This window comes from Mustelus asterias, chromosome 8 (assembly GCF_964213995.1).
Source record: "Mustelus asterias chromosome 8, sMusAst1.hap1.1, whole genome shotgun sequence".
In the NCBI taxonomy this organism is placed as follows: domain Eukaryota; kingdom Metazoa; phylum Chordata; class Chondrichthyes; order Carcharhiniformes; family Triakidae; genus Mustelus; species Mustelus asterias.
The window spans coordinates 86,866,200-86,884,748 of record NC_135808.1 but is presented as its reverse complement, the minus strand read 5'-3'; positions in this window follow the sequence as shown (position 1 = coordinate 86,884,748).

Genomic DNA, 18,549 nt, shown 5'->3' with positions numbered 1-18,549 from the left:
CCTTTTTCTAAGCAGGTCACAAATCACAGAGTTCAATACTTTTTTTTGGTGTAGATCAAATATAGGACTTGGAAGATGGGCAAGTAGACAAAATGGCCCACAATGTTGGTTCTTTTTCAAGTAATTATGGCTGTTTCTTTGTTGGTTAAACCATACAGATTTTAATGAATTTGTTGAGCGAGAGCGTTGACTTTCTCCAATCTTAATTTGTGATGCTGCTCACTTCTTTAGACACACTTGGTGTAAACTTAGCCAACTAACAACCAAATCATTAAAAAAAAACCTATCAGTTTAACATTGACGCTAAGTTTTAGTGACCCACCTAGTATGAACTGGAACTTTGAAGAGAATATCAATATTAAATTGCAATTATACTTCAAAATATTTATATTCATGTAATAAACTGCACTGCTGTTTGAAATCTTTGCATGTCATTAGGGGTAACCAAGAAGGGTAGATGAGGGCAGTGCAATCGACATTGTCTACATAGAATTTAGCAAGGCTTTTGACAAGGTACTGCATGGTAGGGTGTTGCATAAGGTTAAATCTCACGGGTTCCAGGGTGAGGTAGTCAGTTGGATACAAAATTGGCATGGCATCAGAAGACAGGCGATGGTTGTAGAGGGTTGTCTTTCAAACTGGAGGCCTGTGGCTAGCAGTGTGCCTCAGGGATCAGTGCTGGGTCCACTGTTTGTCACTTATATTAATGATTTGGATGAGAATTTAGGCGGCATCGTTAGTAAGTTTGCAGATGGTATCAAGATTGGTGGCATAGTAGACTGTGAAGAAGGTTATCTAGGATTGCAATAGGATCTTGATCAATTGGGCCAATGGGCTGATGAATGGCAGATGGAGTTTAATTTAGATAAATGTGAGGTGATGCATTTTGGTAGATTGAATTGGGGAAGGACCTATTCAGTTAATGGCTGGGCGTTGGGGAGAGTTAGAGAACAAATAAATCTAAGAGTACAGGTTCATAGCTCCTTGAAACTGGAGTCATAGGTGGACAGGGTGTTGAAGAAGGCACCCTGCATGCTTGGTTTCATTGGTCAGAACATTGAATACAGGAGTTGGGACTTCTTGTTGAAGTTGTACAAGAAATTGGTAAGGCCACTCTTGGAATACTGTGTACAGTTCTGGTCACCCTATTATAGAAAGGATATTATTAAACTAGGAAGAGTGCAGAAAAGATTGACTAGGATGCTACCGGGACTTGATGGATTGAGTTATAAGGAGAGGCTGGATAGACTGGGACTTTTTTCCCTGGAGCGTAGAAGGCTGAGGGATGGTCTTATCGAGGTCCATAAAATAATGTGGGGCATAGATCAGCTAGATAGTCAATATCTTTTCCCAAAGGTAGGGGGCATAGGTTTAAGGGGAGAGATACAAAAGGGTCTCGAGGGCACTTTTTTCAGAGGGTGGTGTGTTTGGAATGAGCGGCCAGGGGCAGTAGTAGAGCAGGTAAAATCTTGTCTTTTAAAAAGCATTCAGACAGTTACATGTGTAAGATGGGTATAGAGGGATATGGGACAATTGGGACTAGCTTAGTGGTAAACACTGGGCAGCATGGACAAGTTAGGCCGAAGGGCCTGTTTCCATGCTGTAAACTTCTATAACCCACAATCTTTGGACTGTGGGAGGAAACAAGAGCACTCGAGGAAACCCACGCAGATGTGGGGAGAACGTGCAGACTCCGCAGACAGTGACTCGAGGCCGGAATTGTACCCGGGTCCCTGGCGTTGAGGCAACAGTGCTAACCACTGTGCCACCCTCAAAAGGTAAAGTTACCATAGTCCCAGATGACCATAGGCTACTCCTCTTTAATCGGAGGATCACCACACCTCAGGCAAGGGGCAAGGTTGAGAAGGCTGGGCATTCATGACTAACTTCAGCTGGTATGGGAATTGAACCCATGCTGTTGGCATTACTTCGATGGATTCAATATTATTCGAGCAATAAAGACTCTATTTCCTTGAAATTTGCCCATTATGATTTTAACATCTATTATTGAAGAAAACAGTTTCTAACTATCAACCTTGTTTCATGATCAAGTCCTTGTTCAGAATTAAAGTTTTGTGGCAACATTAAAATTGCTCCTTTGTCGAGTCGAAGGCCTGAATTTTCACAGCTAGGAGTGGGTTCTCGCTTAGCCAAAATCAAGCCAGAGCCCCGACTCTGCAAGTCAATCCCTGAATTGGCATCTACCATTTTCGCTATGGGGATGACGGAGGTGGTTGTAGTTTGCACGCCCATGGATCAAAGAGACAGCCGCACATGTACAAGTGCATCTGGCATCAATCTGACATGATTTTTGTCACTCGGGTTTCTGAAATATGATTCACGGGGCAGGACTTTCTGGCCATGCTCGCGCTGTAACTGGAAAATCCTGCCCGAGATCAACGGACCTTTCCGTTGTCCGCCTCTCGCCCGCTACAATTCCTATGGCGGCCGGAATGGGAAAATTCACCCCATGGGCTTTACATTTCTCAGGAGATGGTCTAAATATAGTGGAATACTTTGTAAAGGTAGGGTATCCTTTTGAAGAAGTAACAGATCCTTTTGGATAGGTCCAGTGACCCCTTTGGGAGAGATAAAGTGCCCTTTGGGATTGTTAAAAATAGACATGCTTATGTGCAAAAAAATGGATAAACTCATTGTGGAGGGTTTAGACTTCTCCTTCTACAGAGTCAATACAAATGTATCCTTTTAATTCACCTGACAATTTTTCTGAAACATTTTCATTCAAATCTAGTGAATCTTCATTGTTAGCTCAAAGAATAGCTTTTGAAAAATAAGTTATATCAAATAACTGTTCCCACATTTTTCCACACTTAACCATTCCCATCATCTCATCCACCCCATACCATCCCATCACTTTCCATCCTTCCCATGCCATGCCACGCCACATCCATCCTGTTTCTTCCATCCCTATGCTGCTTTTACAAACCCTGCTCCTCCATCTATCCCATCCTATCCTTCATGGAAACAATTTCTCCAGCCATGATTTTTTAAAAAGATTATCCTGGTCTAAAAATACTGACATGGCCTTGTCCCATTCCAATAGCTTTCTCAAAAGCCACACTTCTCTGATTCTGGCCTTCTAATCATCTCCTTTGCCCCTTGATGCTAGAGGTTTCAGTGGCACCATGCTGGTGTACATTTAAAAAAAAAGATATATACAGGAATAGGTTTTTTAAAAACATGAAGTTAAATTTCAAATACATTGTTACTGATATGCTAAGTACCCCACTGAAAAAAATTGTTACAGTGCACCCAGGAGTAATCTCATGCATCAACTTGTTCTTAAGCCAGATGCCCAGTCTTTTAATTTTTACATCCTTATAATTTTCTCTGGTGGATGCAGGAATGTTATTTTTAAATTGTGTCTTTAGTTTTGCCAGTTGCAAGGAGTTCAGTTTGCTCAGTTTGCTAGGGTGGCACGGTGACACAATGGATAGCATTGCTGCCTCACAATGCCAGGGACTCAGATTCGATTCCCGGCTTGGGTCACTGTCTGTGGGGAGTTTGTACATTCTCCCCATGTCTGCATGGGTTTCCTCCGGGTGCTCGGGTTTCCTCCCACAGTCCGAAAGACTTCATTGCAGTGTTAAGGTAAGCCTACTTGTGACACTAATAAATAAACTTTAAAATGGTACAATAAACAGGAGACGACAATACAAGCTCAATGGTACAACTTTGAAAGGAGCAGAGGGACCTCGGCGTTGAAGTGAATAATTCTCTGAAGGTGGCCAGGCAAGTTGAGACAGTTGTGAAGAAGGCTTATAGGACCCTTGAGTTTATAAATAGAGGCTTAGAGTAGAAAAGCAAGGAAGTGATACTACATCTCTACAAATCTTTGGTCAGACCATATTTGGAATATTGTGTTCAGTTTTGGCACCTTATTTAAAGGAAGAATGTAAAAGCACTAGAGAGATTGCAAAGGAGATTTACTAGAATGATACCAGGAATGAGGAATTTTAGATACAAGGAAAGATTAGACAAATTGGTCTTATTCTCCTTGGAGCAGAGAAGATTAAGAGGTGACCTTATTGAGTGTTCAAAATTATGAACAATTTTGACAGTGTAAAGGAGGATATTCTGGGTGGAATTTTCCCCCAAAAAGACCGAAGTGTCACAATGGCGAGAATACCAGAGCTTTGCATTGGTCATCAGGCGCATTCTGGACCATAATCACCCCACTCCCCCAGTCACTTTTTTGGAGGATGGTGAGTTGCTCATCACTGAGGGTAATGGAGCCTAAACATGCCGGTGAGCTCGCTGCAGAGAGCTTGGGTGCTGTTTCGCAAGGGCGCCCAAATCTCTCAGAACACTGGGGGACCCCCTCCCTCCATGGACAGTTTCTCTCGATCAACTTTGTCCAGCTCCCTCATGATTTTGCAAATGTCTCTCAAATCTTGTCTCAATCTTCTCTTCTATAAGAAGAGCAGTCCCATCTTAATCCATCAATCCATGTGACAGAAGTCCCTGATCCCTGGAACCATTCTTGTAAGTAATTTCTGCACCTAAAGCCTTCACATCCTTCCTAAAGTTTGGTGTACAGAGTTGGGCACAATACTCAGCTTGGAGGGAGAAATAATGTGTTGCAAAAGTTCCCAATCATTTCCTTGCTTTTGCATCCTGAAAGCCTCATCAGTCACCCACTCAACCTGCCTTGACACCTTCAACAATTTGTACGCCAAAGATGCTCCACCCCTGTCCCTTTATTTGCGGATAATGTCTACTTTCTGCCAGGGGTCGTAATATGGCTGAACAGGCCAATTCTTCATCTAGAGATCTTAGAGCACATGGGGCAGTACCGTCCCACAAGGCAGTGGGATGTGGAGTGAATAATTTGCTTCCATTTCCTCCCTTTTCCACTGCTCTACTTCATCGTTAAGATGTTGTGACTCAAAGCATAGCTTATGGACAGGTTGTCACCAATTTAAACAACTGATAGCAAGCTCCTCCCAGGTGATTAATGTCAATGATGTCATGCTTCAAGGGAAAACAGAGTGCCTTTGTTTTCTTTATTTTCTCCTGGAACATTGGCCATTTGAGAGAATAGGAACTGTGATTGAAGATGCTTTACAGCCACCTGGACACCGTATCCAATCCATCAAAGTTAACTTTGCAGGGGTTTTGTCTGAATGCTTGTGGAGCTGGCTTCAATAATGAGAGGTAAGCTATAACCACTTTACAACAGCACCCTTTATTTTGGATTACCTCTCTTGGCTTTTCCTATCTAAAATGTATCGGGTCTCTGCTTCGAATTTCATCTGCCATATGTCTGCCCATTCCACCAGTCTGTCCATGTCCTCTTGAAACATATTACTATACTCCTCACAGTTCACAATACTTGCAAGTTTTGTGCCATCTGGGCCCTATACATCCAAGTCTAGGTTATTAATACAATTGAAAAATAGTGGTCTGAATACTCACCCCTGGGGAACCCCACTATATATTGTCATCAGGTCCATAAAACAGTGGTTCACCACTACTCTCTTTTTCCAATTATTTAGCTGAATTTATAGCCATGCTACCACTATCCCTTTTACTCCATGTTCTTTAATTTAGTTGACAAGCCTAATATGTGGCACTTTATCAAATGTCTTGTGGAAGTCCATATACAAAACATCAACTGAATTATCCTTACCTTTATCACACTTATCTCTATTACATCACCAAAAAACTCAATCAAAATAGTTAAACATGATTTGCTATTAACAAATCCATGCTGACTTTCCATAATTAGTCCTCAGTTGTCCTTCTGACTGGTAATTTTGACCTGGATTATTATCTCTAAAAGCTTTCCCACCACAGAGGTTAAACCAACTGGCCTGTAGATGCAGGATTTATACTTACATATTTTTTCGAACAATGATGCAACATTTGCAATTCTCTGGTCCTCTGACACCACCCCTGTATCTCAGAAGGATTGCGGCCAGTGTGTCCAATTTCTACCCTTATGTCCCCAAGTATCTTTGGATGATTCTGATCTGGTCCTCATGACTTATCAACTTTTGTAATACTAAATTTATCAATTTTTAGCCCATCCAATGTCTTAACTACCCCATATTTCACTATAGCTCCGACAGCATCATTGTCCTTGGTAAAGACAAATGCAAAGTACTAACTTAGTGTGTCAGCCATGCCACCGTGCATAAATCTCTTTTTAAGTTCTTCTTTTACTATCTTTTTCCGACATATATAACCAGAGAACACTGTTGGATTTCTTTTTATGTTGGTTGCCAATCTTCCTTTATACTCTATTTTTGCTCATCTTTTGAACATTCAATATTCAGTCTGATTCTCACTTGTGGAGCACCACCATCTACAAGTTCACCTCCAAGCCACACCCTCCTGACCTGGAACTAAAGGCCCATTCCTTCACTGTCAAAACCCTGGAATTCCTCACCTAATGGCACTGTGGGTGTACCTGCACTATATGGACTGTAGCAGTTCAAGGAGGTGGCTCACCACTACCTTCTCAAGGGCAATTAGGAATAAGCAATAAAGGCTGGCTATAGTATAAGGCTCTGACATATAAAATTAATGTGGGACCGAATACCATACCACTCACATAGTGATGTAAGAGAAAACATGGCTTGTAACCAGCATTAGTCTAGTTTTGTACAGAGCCAGTGTACTAGCAAGAATGGAAACAACTCTTAGCGCGTAGACTTTACTGTATATTTGTAAATAGTTCCAAAAGTCAAAAAATTACAGTTAACCTGCATATGGCTATGAAGACTTCCTCAGACCAACTGAACTGTAACCAACATCCTACTACATGGTGGTAGCTTCTGGAAAAACCCAAGACCTCGCAGAAAATGCAGAGAAAAACTAAAATGTTAGAAGACAGAAATAATTCAGCAAATCAGTCCTGATCTGTAAAAACACTCCTGAAGCAGAGGTACAAAGGAAAATCACCAGGAAAAAGCTCCAAAGAAAGACTTAGAAGCTGGAAACAGAAATTTGGAATTCCTTACTGCAGCAGAAGATTCAATTTGACCTCCTTTGGAAGCCCAGCTTCCAAACCCATAGTGCCCAGCAAGCAGACCTATCAGGGTGAGCTAAATCTTTTACATCTCCATGCTACAGCACGTCATAACAAATCTTTAATTCAGATGTGTAGTTTGAAAAGACCTGTCACCAAAACCCAATTCCTAACTCAGCTTCTGAACAAGAGCCCCACCCTTAAATGGAAAAATTAATCAAATAATTCAGGAGAATCGTGACTTCTAAACTCAGCCGAGAAAAAGCAAAAGCCAGGATTTGACAAATTCACAACTTTAAAATACAGCTGAGTAAGAGATCTATGCAAGCAGTTGGTGCAGGGAAAATTGCTTTTGCAAGCTGATAACGATCACCATTGTAGCGGAGCTTGCCAAAACTGCCAAACATAGGAAATCTTTGTCTCCAAGTTAATAGTGATGCTATCTTCAAATTCTGAAATCTCTTAAAGCAGAATATACACTTAAAATTTTAACAATGAATCAGAATTCCACTCATCCAGAACAATGTGGATTTATTCATGGGCCAAACTGAGCAGAAAGTTGATGCCCTGGAGAAGAGAACTTCTAAACTACCAGAGTACACAAAGTCTAATCAGAAAGTCAGAAAAAGCCCAGACTAAAAGCTTTTTAAACTGGTTTAGTGAATTTGTGGGATGAAGTAATCTTAATGCAGTGCATTGATGAATCCTCAACCAGTTTTGATGAACTATTAAAAGCCTTTGACTAATATTTTAATCTTGGAGTTGTGCAGCACACAGAGCCAAGAGGGATCGAGAACCCCCAGTAAAGCTATGAACAAGAAAAAGATGTTACCCAAATAAGCCACGTGTCAGAGATGCAAAAAACTTTCCAGAAATCCCAAAAATATACCATTTTGGAGAACCTGACACATTGCCACCTGCTGTTGCAGTTCAAGTAGTGTGGAATGACCAGATAGCTGTGAATGAAGCAAAGCTATCGAATGAAATCTAGAATAAACAAACACTACAAAAGGATAATGAAATAAGGTCAGAAAATGTTTGTTTTAAAGCTGAACTGGAAGATTTAAAACACAAAATTGAAGCTGAGTACACACCTTTGAAAATGCATGATAAACTCAAGTCTTCAATGAATCAAACTGTTCAAGATCTGAGCAAACATATTTCTGAGATGTCACAAAGGCACCAGGAGGAAATAACAATTCTGAATTCCATTGTTGGTAAAACAAAGTGGGAGTTGGGAAAACTCAGCCAGAATTACAGCCAGGTACAATGTCAGGCAGAAAATGCACTCAAATAAATGACACCCTTGAAAGACCTAAAGAACCAGTTGCCAAAGAAGGCTCAGGAATGATCTATATTCCAGGAGGAAGCCAGGAGGTACAGGAATAAGTCAGAGCTGAAGAAAATTGTTGGACATTTGGAAGAAAACCTGGAAAATATTAAATTTACAAAGGTATATAAGAAGAGATGAAAATTACGACCCTTGAATTGGAAGAGCAAGTTGAATTTCTCACAAGAGTGTGAAGAGCCTCAGAAACAAGCTCAATTATGCTCTGCAAAAGAAAAGCTGATCAGCATAGAAACCCAATGTTCATGTATGAAAGATGTGTTTGTAAAGGAAAATGGGAACTAATGAGAACACCGGAATGTCGCTTGAAAGAGATTTGAAATGTTTAAATGATGATCATGTAGAAGCAAATTCAACAAAGATAGACTTTCAATTAAAACTTGATGAACTTCCAAGCATCAGAGGTCCCTAGTAAGCGTTGTGCAAAATGTCAGGAACAGGAGAAATAATTGCTGAGGCATCAGAACAGTTGCTTGGAAGCAGAGTTAACAACCAGAACTAATGAACTTCTTGAACCTCAATCCAATCGGAACAACCTGAAAGAGCAAATCCGGATTTTAAAAGCAGAATAAGAGAAATTCTATGGAACAAATTGACAATCTAACAAGTGAATTGAAAGCGTCTAAGGAGCAGTCAGTGATCAAGGAAGAAAGGTTCTGAACAGAACTGAATACTCAGATGAAGCTGTCAAACTTATCATAGGATCCCTACAATGCAGAAGGAGGCCATTTGACCCATCGAGTCTGCACCAACCACAATCCCACCTAGGCCCTATCCCCATAACTCTATTTACCCTACTAACCCCCTGACACTAAGGGGCAATTTAGCATGACCAAATCAACCTACCCGGGCATCTTTGGACTGTGGGAGGAAAACAGAGCACCTGGAGGAAACCCACACAGACACGGGGAGAATGTGCAAACTCCACACAGACAGTGATCCAAGCTGGGAATCGAACCTGGGTGCCTGGCGCTGTGAGGCAGCAGTGCTAACTTTAGTTCCAATCTACCTGCACCAGATCTGTTTTCACCCCATTGAAATTTCTCTCTCCTAATTTACTATTTTGACTCTGGATTGTTCCTTGTTCTTTTCCGTAGTTAACCTACAACTTATTACACAGTTCTGATGAAGACTCAAAGAACTCGAAACATTAACTGTTTCTCTCCTAATAGATGCTGACAGACCTGCTGAGTTCTTCCAGTGTCCTCTGTTCTTGTTTCAGATGTGGAGATGCCGGCGTTGGACTGGGGTAAACACAGTAACAGTTTTAAAACTGTTATTTTGTTTCAGATTCCAGCATCTGCAGTATTTTGCTTATTTTACACCTTGTGATACCTTGATTGCTGTCCACTAACTGTTCCATACTGACACTTGATCCACTTGTTTCACCTCATTCCCCAGAACCAGATCCAGCAATGTCTCTATCCTTCTTGGAACAGAAACATTCTGATATAGTCAATTAACTTTAACAAACTTTGGAAACTCTTCCCCTTCTCTGCCCTGTTCACCAAATCTATATTAGGATAATTAAAATACCCCATAACAACTATTCTATAGGTTTTGCACCTTTTTTGTAATCTCCTTGCAAATTTGTTCCTCTATATCTTTTTCACTAGTTGATGGCCTTTGGAATACACTCAGTAGCGTAATGGTACCTATACTGTTTCTTAGCTCTAACAAAATAGATTCTGTCCTTGAACCTTCTAGGCTATCCTCTCTGCAGCATGTTAATATTTAATCAATACTGCCACCTCTCCTTCCTTTCTGAACACCTTTAATCCAATCCTTTTATGAGCCAGGTGTCTGTTATCACCATATCATATTCCAACGTGTCTACTTCTGTCAGTAGCTCACCAAGCTCATTTACCACATTTTGTTTTCGCACAAGTTAGACCTAATTGCATTCCCTTTCACCCTGATCCCACCTAGTACCTTACTATTTCTTACTCTTATGTTAGCTGGGCAGCACGGTGGCACAATGGGCAGCATGGTGGCATAGTGGTTAGCACTGCTGCCTCACAGCACCATGGACCCAGGTTCAATTCCAGCCTCGGGTCACTGTCTGTGCGGAGTTGGCACATTCTCCCCATGTCTGCGTGGGTTTCCTCCGGGTGCTCCAGTTTCCTCCCACACTCCAAAGATGTGCGGCTTAGGTTGATTGCTACGCTAAATTGAACCAATGTCAGGGGGATTAGCAGGGTAAATGAGGGTTATAGGGCATGCGTGGGATTGTGGTTGGTACAGACTCGATGGGTCAAATGGCCTCGTTCTGTACTGTAGGGATTCTATGATTGTAGCTGTCTTACCCAATTTTTTGCACTCTCTCTTCTACCTCCTGATTCCCAACTCCCTTCCAAATTAATTTAAGCCCTCCACAATAGGGACTGCCACACAAGAGCATTGGTCCCAGCCATGTTTACTTGCAACTAGTTTGTACTGGTCTCATCTTCTAGTGAACCAGTCCCAATGTCCCAGGGATCTGCAGCCTTAGCTTGACTTGCACCATTTTCCTAGCCGCACATTCTTTATCTTTCTATTCCTATGCTCAATAATTATAGGGTTTAATCTGGAGATTACTGTCTTTGAAATCTTGCTTACTCATTTCTTTCCTAACTCCCTAAAATCTGCCTTTTTTCCAGTGTCATCAATACCGATATAGATGATGGCTATTCCAATTTTCCCTTCAGAGTGCTCTGAAGCCACTCTGATTTTCTTGGCCCTGGCACCGGGGAGGCAAATAACTCAATGAATGTCTCCAGTCACGGTAATGTGAACTTGACAATACTGTAGGCAGATCTGGAGAATGCAAGGTTACATAGAAATCACACAGTGCAGAAGGAGGCCATTCAGCCCATTGAGTCTGCAACAACAACAATCCTAGTCCCTATCCTCGCAACCCCACATATTTACCTCTCTAATCCTTCTTACTTATGCATCCTGGGACACTAAGGGGCAATTTAGCATGGCCAATGCACCTAACCCGCACATCTTTGGACTGTGGGAGGAAACTGAAGCACCCAGAGGAAACCTACATCGACATGGGGAGAATGTGCAAACTGCACACAGCCAGTGACTCAAGCCAGGAATTGAACCCAGGTCCCTGGAGCTGTGAGGCAGCAATGCTAACCACTGTGCCATCGTGCAGCCCTACAAATCAGGATTGCTTTAAGTGCCGCCAGTGAGAAGAGCAAAACAAAATTGTGTTAGAAACTTTTAATGGTGTTCAGCACTGAGCTGGATCGCAGGGAACTATTCACATAGCATTCCGTCATGTCTCGCTATTCTTTCTATTAGCAATCATGTTTCCAATCAGATATTCTCCCTATTAAAATATATCAGAAACCACCAAATGTTACAACTTCAACATTCATGAGCCAACAATATCACACACCCTGTTAGCATCCATTGCCACCGTGTTATGGACCTGAGTTCCCATTGTGTAACCTCTCCTTAGCTCTGTATGGGTCCATGCGACATTAGCGTGGCAACAAAGTGCGCTGATGATCAAAGCACTTTAACATCTATTGACCAATCGACCGCATATACCTTTATGTGGTATATTTTAATGAAAACGAATGAAATAAAACGTGGCTACAGCTGGTCTCTATTCCTCATAGATTGTCTATAAATCATGTCTTATTAACGCAGCACAGAATAAGTATACGAAAAGAAACAAAAATGTCTTACCAACCTGCAATTTAATTCCAACTAAAATTCATCCATCTGCTTCTCCCTCAGTCTTATTTTTCTGAGGACCAAATACATGGTCGATTTTAAAAAAACTGATATGCTGCAAAAGTTGGCTAAAGGATTGCAGATTCTCTAAATTAATCTTTAAAATAAGGAAGGTCATTAATCTAAAAACAAACCCCTCAACATTGTGGGTTTGACATTGGAGATCCCGCTGCATCATCTGGAAAGATTTATTTTCCACTGTAAGTAAATACTGCCCATCTTTCTCCACTTCCCTCCACTCGGCTGTGAACACTTCACTGATACTCCCAACAGGTCCATTCTGGCCACGTTGCTCTGAAACATGTCTCCACAGCCGAAATGAACCATTACATTTAATGTCATCGCCCCCCCCCCCCCCAAAAAAAAACTAATCACTGTAGAGGTAAGCGAGATCACTCACCGTTCACATCAATCCCGGGTTAAGGCTCATTTTCCACATGTCACTGAGTAGGTTTTCCCGTAATTCACTGGTGGAGATAAATCACCCAGACAAGGCGACGTTAACAAGAAGGAGGTTGGCTTTTTAGTCATCTATTTAAAGTCTGGGCAAAAATAAAATGTAAACTCTTGCGTGGCGTTTAAACCACACTATACGTTTTGCTCCCCAGAGCTGTGCTCCTGTGATTCTAATTAGAAGGCAGGTTCTAACCACACGCTTTCGCACCTCTGAAATGTGTGATCCTTCTCACACACAGTCATCAAAAAAAAGTTTGAACGCAGTGGGCTGCTGCAATCTAATTTGTCTAGACTTTTTGTTGTAGTGTGTTTGAAATGGAAACCTAATTCCGAGAAGCCCCTGCCTTTGGAAGAAACGAGTTTTGGTGTTGATTAGTAATATGGAGTGTTAGATTTTTCACTGTTGTGTGTTTCGTAGAATTGCATAAACTCCACTGCACTGAAACAGGCCATTAAGCCTCACTGGTCTATCTTTGCTGACCTGCCCCTTGGTGGTTTGCCCTGGAGTTTGTGGCATAAAAGCCTCCTCCAACCCTAGTACATCTCCACCCACATTCCTTTCTCTCTTAGGGTGAAATCACAATACGCCAAATTCAGATGGCATGAAATTCCGGTTATGTCCAATTCGTCAAACGTTCTCACCACCAGAATAGCAAATCCCTTGGAGCAATGCTCCTGATAAATCAAAATTCCACACTGGTAATTCTGGAATAGCCACAATTTATCCAAGCTTGTCATATGATTGTACTGATCACTCAGTGCAGAGCTAAACCCTAGAAGAGCACAACATCATGGAGTTCTGGGCAAGACATGATTTGACATTTCCCTGTCGGGGAAGGACATACAAAGCCTGAAAATGTGACTAAACCTGCGAGTCAGTTATAAATGCTGTTGATGGGAGAGAGGGGAAGTTGATGCACAGTAAGAAGTTTAACAACACCAGGTTAAAGTCCAACAGGTTTATTTGGTAGCAAAAGCCACACAAGCTTTCGGAGCTCCAAGCCCCTTCTTCAGGTGAGTGGGAATTCTGTTCACAAACAGGGCATATAAAGACACAAACTCAATTTACGTGAATAATGGTTGGAATGCGAATACTTACAACTAATCAAGTCTTTAAGAAACAAAACAATGTGAGTGGAGAGAGCATCAAGACAGGCTAAAAAGATGTGTATTGTCTCCAGACAAGACAGCCAGTGAAACTCTGCAGGTCCAGGCAACTGTGGGGGTTACAAATAGTGTGACATGAACCCAATATCCCGGTTGAGGCCGTCCTCGTGTGTGCGGAACTTGGTTATCAGTTTCTGCTCAGCGACTCTGTGCCGTCGTGTGTCGCGAAGGCCACCTTGGAGAACACTTACCCGAATATCAGAGGCCGAATGCCAGAGGCAGGAGCCTGGAGCTCCGAAAGCTTGTGTGGCTTTTGCTACCAAATAAACCTGTTGGACTTTAACCTGGTGTTGTTAAACTTCTTACTGTGTTTACCCTAGTCCAACGCCGGCATCTCCACATCACGACTACCATCGAAGTTGATACAACCAGTAGAAAACTGTGGCGCGAGGTGGAAAGTGGACATTGTTTAGGGATGGGAGATCCCAATGTCAAGTTTGTTCATCATTATGGAATACAAGGCAAACATCTTGGAACAGATTGAGAAACAGACATTTTCTCCAGCAAGGAAGAAGATGAGAACAGCTGCCTATTCCAATGTTGAAGAAGCTCTGCTAATGTGGTTCAAGACAACCTGAGCAGAAAACATTACCTTCTCCTGTTTAATGCTGCAGGAAAGGGAGCCTCCCTAGCAAATAACCTGGACCATATGGAGTTCACCTGCAATAACAGATGACTGGACCGATTCAGGACAAGGCACTGCATCTTGTTCTACAAAGTAAGCGGTGAAGGTGCAGTGGTTACAGCAGCAATGACAGATGATTGGCTCCAAAATGGTCCCGCTCATGTCTTGATATGCACCATGACACATTTTTAATGCAGATAAAACTGGACCGACTTACTATCTTTTGCCAGACTGCTGTTTGATGTTTAATGGTAGAACATGGTGGAAAGCAGAGCCAGGAATGTATCACTTCTATGTTCTGCTCCAACGTGGATGGCACCGAAACATTGCTTTTTTGTGATAGGTAAGTCCAAGAAGCCATGTTGCTTTGTGAATGTCAGGACATTACCCATGCAGTACGAGGGTAACAAAACCGCCTGAGTGATCTCCAGCATTTTTGAGGCATGGATCAAAAAAGTGGACAAAATATATCAGCGAAAAAAGGAAGGTTATTATCATTGTAGACAATTGCCACAAGCACCCTGACATTGTGGATCCTCAAGAGAATCAAAGTGATGTTCATGCCTCCCAACGCAACAGCCAAGCTCCATCCAATGCATCAGGGGTGACTCAGTATAATTCAATACCCTATTTGATTATCATAAGACTTAATCCTCTCTCACCTATTTAAATCAGATAATTATGGGATACAGGGTAATTTGATAAAGTGGATTCAAAATTGGCTCAGTTGTAGGAGACAGAGAGTGATGACAGAAGACTGCTTTAGTGACTGGAAGCCAGTGTCCAGTGGTATATCATTTTCTGTCTGTTTGCACTGTTTGAGAACAGATATCCACTCCATCTGATGAAGGAGCTGTGCTCCGAAAGCTTATGGTATTTGCTACCAAATAAACCTGTTGGACTTTAACCTGGTGTTGTGAGACTTCTTACAGTGGTATATCCACAGGGATCTGTGTTGGGCCCCCTATTATTCGCCATTTATATAAATGACATTGGTGACTATGTGGGGGGTAGGATTAGTAAATTTGCAGATGACACAAAGATTGGATGGGTGGTTAACAGTGAGGTGGAGTGTCTTGGGCTACAAGAAGATATAGACGGAATGGTCAAACGGGCAGATAAGTGGCAGATGGAATTTAACCCTCAAAAACGAGTGAATGGAAACAGGATTTTTTTTAACTGAAGAAACCTTGCTGAAGGATCAAGACCCTGAGTATAGGATACAATGAAGGCTGGAAGAGTAGGCTAATGATGAAACAGCAATAAGGTGATTTCAATGTGAATTTTAAAAGCTGGTAGGTCATAGGAGGAAGACTAGGGAAGGCATTTTGTACTTTTGACGTTCTATGAAGCAATGAAATTCTGTGTCTGAAGAATACGGCACTCAGATTAATATCCAACTTTGAATTGAAAACATTTACAACATACACTTACTGTTCAGTGACAGATTGTCTACACATTTGTAGCTATGTATTTTATTCTTTGTATAAAGGCGTGAGAACCTCAAAGGGAAAGTGTGACTGACAGTTCAAAGCAAATCTTACAAATGCATTAGTAAAAGGAAAGGGAGTGAAATCTTTCTTATCATAAAACGGAATGAAACCTACATAATATCAAATCTATTTACAGTTTTTGCAAGTTGGATAGGAACAAATGATAATAATCCTTAATTAAGTTTCTCATAATAGTTAGCACATGTTTACCATGGTACTTACTTTACTTACATTCAATATAATGTTTGGATTTCTATTCCGCAATTGATTATAACGTGGAATTTCCGATATATATTTGAAGAGAGTAAACTGGGCAGCTTCCCTTCAAACTGTAATCTCTGCCCCATTTTGTTCAATTTTCTTTGTATGTTCAGTTTTAATCATTTTGTTTCACTTGTTTTACCTTTGGACAGCAATTGTTCATTATTCTGCCATTCACATCTCTTCTGGTCACATCTTTTGTTTTTTTGCCATTCCCTTTGATTTTGCTCCACCAACTTTTTTGTCAATGAATGTCTCCTGTCTTCCGTCCTATTGCAGACCTTCCCTTTTGTTATTATTCCGCCCTCTCCTATTTGACCTTCTTCACTCCTATTACATTCCTAACTTTTCTCAGCTCTGATGAAAGATAATTGACCTGAACTGTTAACTCGATTTCCTGCTCCACAGATGCTGCCAGATTTGCTGAGCACTTCCTGTACTTTTTGTTTTAGAAGAAACATAGAAAAACTACAGCACAAAACAGGCCCTTCGGCCCCACAAGTTGAGCCGAACATATCCCTACCTTTTAGGCCTACCTATAACCCTCCATCCTATTAAGTCCCAGGAGTCTCTTAAAAGACCCTATTGAGTTTGCCTCCACCACCACTGACGGCAGCCGATTCCACTCGCCCACCACTCTCTGTGTGAAAAACTTCCCCCTAACATTTCCCCTGTACCTACCCCCCAGCACCTTAAACCTGTGTCCTCTCGTGGCAGCCATTTCCACCCTGGGAAAAAGCCTTTGAGAGTCCACCCGATCTATGCCTCTCAACATCTTACATACCTCTATTAGGTCTCCTCTCATCCTACGTCTCTCCAAGGAGAAAAGACTGAGCTCCCTCAGCCTATCCTCATAAGGCATGCCACTCAATCCAGGCAACATCCTTGTAAATCTCTGATGCGCGTTATCACACACGAGGCTTGAGATGCTCAGGAAATAAAGGCTTTTATTTACTGTTACAACGAAGCTACTAAGTATAGTACACGATCCCAGACTGAGGGGTCCCAGACAGAGCAGTGACCTTTATACCTCTCCCAGGAGGCGGAGCCCGACTGGGATGTACCATAATAACTATAATACAAGGTGTAACAGCCCAACCCTAACCCCAACAGCAACAAGTAGAACAACCCATCCCTAACCCCAACAGCAACATATATACATACTTGTAGTACTGGCCAGACCCTGGCTCAGTACTATCTAGTGGGAACCAACGATGGTTCACCACAATCTCCTCTGCACCCTTTCAATCATTTCCACATCCTTCCTGTAATGAGGCGACCAGAACTGAGCACAGTACTCCAAGTGGGGTCTGACGAGGGTCTTATACAGCTGCATCATTATCCCCGGACTCCTAAACTCAATCCCTTGATTGATTAAGGCCAGCACATCATACACCTTCTTAACCACCTCCTCCACCTGCGGGGCTGATTTTAGAGTCCTATGGACCTGGACCCCAAGGTATTTCTGATCCTATACAGTACTAAGAGTCTTTCCCTTTATATTGTACCCCTTCATCCCATTTGACCTACCAAAATGGACCACTACGCATTTATCTGGGTTGAAGTCCATCTGCCACTTCTCCGCCCAGTCTTGCATCCTATCTATGTCCCTCTGTAACTTCTGACATCCCTCCAGACTATCCACAACCCCACCAACCTTCGTGTCATCGGCAAACTTACCAACCCATCCCTCCACTTCCTCATCCAGGTCATTTATGAAAATGACAAACAGCAAGGGTCCCAGAACAGATCCCTGGGACACACCACTGGTGACTGACCTCCACTTAGAAAAAGACCCATCTATACCCACCCTCTGCCTCCTTTGGGCAAGCCAGTCTGGATCCACAGGGCAGCAGTCCCTTGGATCCCATGCCCTCTCACTTTTTCTAGAAGCCTTGCATGGGGGACCTTATCGAACGCCTTGCTAAAATCCATATAAACCACTTCTACCGCTTTCCCTTCGTCAATGTGTTTAGTCATATTTTCGAAGAACTCCACCAGGCTCGTAAGGCATGATCTGCCTTTGACAAAGCCATGCTGAGTATTCTTGAGCATACTAAACCTCCCTAAAAGCTCATAAATCTTGTCCCTCAGGATCTTCTCCATCAGTTTACCAACCACTGAGGTTAGACTCACCGGTTGGTAATTTCCTGGGCTATCTCTATTCCCCTTCTTGAAAATAGGAACCACATCCGCAATCCTCCAATCCTCCGGCACCTCTCCCGTCTTCATCGACGACGCAAAGATCATCGCCGGAGGCTCTACAATCTCTTCCCTCGTCTCCCACAGTAACCTGGGGTACATCCCATCCGGACCCAGCGACTTATCTATCTTGATGCCATTCAAAGATTCCAGCACAACCTCTTTGTTAAAGTCCACATACTCAATCTTTTCAGTCCACCGCAAGCCCGCAGTACATCCACCCAGGTCCTTCTCCTCTGTGAAAACCGAAGCAAAATACTCATTA